The sequence below is a fragment of the Nannospalax galili genome, unplaced genomic scaffold (assembly GCF_000622305.1).
Source record: "Nannospalax galili isolate Female #2095 unplaced genomic scaffold, S.galili_v1.0 scaffold538, whole genome shotgun sequence".
NCBI classification, from domain to species: Eukaryota; Metazoa; Chordata; class Mammalia; order Rodentia; family Spalacidae; genus Nannospalax; species Nannospalax galili.
In genome coordinates this window covers 4,250,345-4,252,174 of record NW_008343842.1, presented here as the reverse complement: position 1 = coordinate 4,252,174, position 1,830 = coordinate 4,250,345, and the positions used below count along the sequence as shown (strand labels likewise).

At 44.0% G+C, this 1,830-nt stretch overlaps 1 pseudogene; it reads right to left on the bottom strand.

Annotated features, from left to right (window-relative positions):
* Positions 1-259: 259 nt before the first annotated feature.
* Positions 260-413, bottom strand: LOC115071553 (annotated as a pseudogene).
* Between the last annotated feature and the right edge of the window lie 1,417 nt (positions 414-1,830).

Genomic DNA, 1,830 nt, shown 5'->3' with positions numbered 1-1,830 from the left:
ATATATGCATCTTGTGCATGTAGGTGCTCTCGGAGCTAGAAGAGGGCGCTGGATCCCCCTGGAACTGGAGAGACAGATGGTTGTGATTAGTACCATGTAGGTGCTGGAAACTGAACCTGGGTCCTCTTCAGGAGCAGCCACTGCTCTTAACCATTGAGCTATCTGTCCAGCCCCCCCAAAATACATTTTTGTTGTTAATTTGGTGGTACTGAGGGTTGAACTCAGGACCTTGCACCACTGGCTTGTTTTTCTTGTTTTCATGGGAAAACACAAATGTAGCTCTTTAATACCATGAATTATGCAGTTGAATTTCCCACATTTTGGGAAATCACAAGCCTGGAAAGTAATCATTAAAACTTGCCGTGGGAAAACTACCTCTGTGATCGCCCTTATCAGCCCTGCCAGGTAATTATCTCTGTGTTTGCTTTAGATCTTCATATAATGAATGGAAAACATGCTTGGCACACTCTTGTGCTTGACTTCTTTCATCTAGCATGTTTATATGCAGATGTTCATAATGGTTAGGAGTGATGGCTCACATTTGGGAGATGGAGGTAGGAGGATCAGGAGGAGTTCAAGGCCAGTCTGGACTATATAGGTATACACAGCCAGTCTGTCCTACAGGAGACCCTATCTCAAGAAAGAAAAAAAACCCAAATTCATCTTTGCCTTGCAGAGTGGTTGCTGCTGGGTAGCACTCCATTGTGGGAATTGATTTCACCCACTGGGGTAGACAAATTATTTCCAGTTTGATGTTATTATGAAAAGGCTTCTCTGAACATTCATACACAAGTCTTTTGTATGGATATGTTTTCATTTTCCTTGGGTAATTGCTTGGGAATTCTTGGGTCATGGATTAGGTATATGTTTCATTATACACAAAATTGCCAAACATTTTTCCAAAGTGGTTGTAAAATTTTTTGCTCCTACAAAAAATATGAAGTTCACTTGCTCTATCTTTACCAACTTCACTATATTTTCAGTCTTTGAAAAATGTAGCCAGCCGGGCATGGTGGCACACGCCTTTGATCCCAGCACTCAGGAAGCAGAGGCAGGGGGATCTCTGTGAGTTCAAGGCCAGCCTGGTCTACATAGTGAGTTCTAGGACAGCTGGGGATACAGAGAGACCCTGTCTCAAAAAGACCAAAAAAAAAAAAATGTAGCCAGGAGTGGTGGCACATGCCTTTAATCCCAGCACTCAGGAGGCAGAGGCAGGCCAGCCTGGTGAGTTCAAGGCCAGCCTGGTCTATACAGTGAGTTCCAGGCTGGCTGGGGCTACAGGGAGACTCTGTCTCAAAAAGACAAAAAAAATGATAAGCATTAATTTGTGTATGTATATGTGTGTGTATGCACTTGTGTGGAGTTTGAAAAACACCTTGTGGAAGGTGGTTCTCTCCTTCTACCATACATGTTCTGGGGATCAAATCAGGTCATCTGGCTTTCATGGAATGCTCCTTTACCCACTGGGCCATCTTGATGGCCCATGAGCAATCATTTTGAGCTCCCTCTTTATTGAGACAAGGCTACAGCAGGAGACAATGTTTTTGTTTTGTTTTGTTTCTTTTTTGAGACAGGGTCTCCCTGTAACTCTGGCTGGTCTGGACCTCACTATGTAGACCATGCTGACCTAAATTTCACAGAGATCTGTGTGTCTTGCTCTCCCAAGTGTTGGGATTAAAAGTGAGCACCACCATGCCTGGCCGATACAATCTTTGCTTATTTGCTCGTTTGTTTGTTTGTTGTCTTTTTGAAGCAGGGTCTCCCTGTAGACCCAGCTGTCCTGGAACTCACTATGTAGACCAGGCTGGCCTTGAACTCATGGAGATCTGC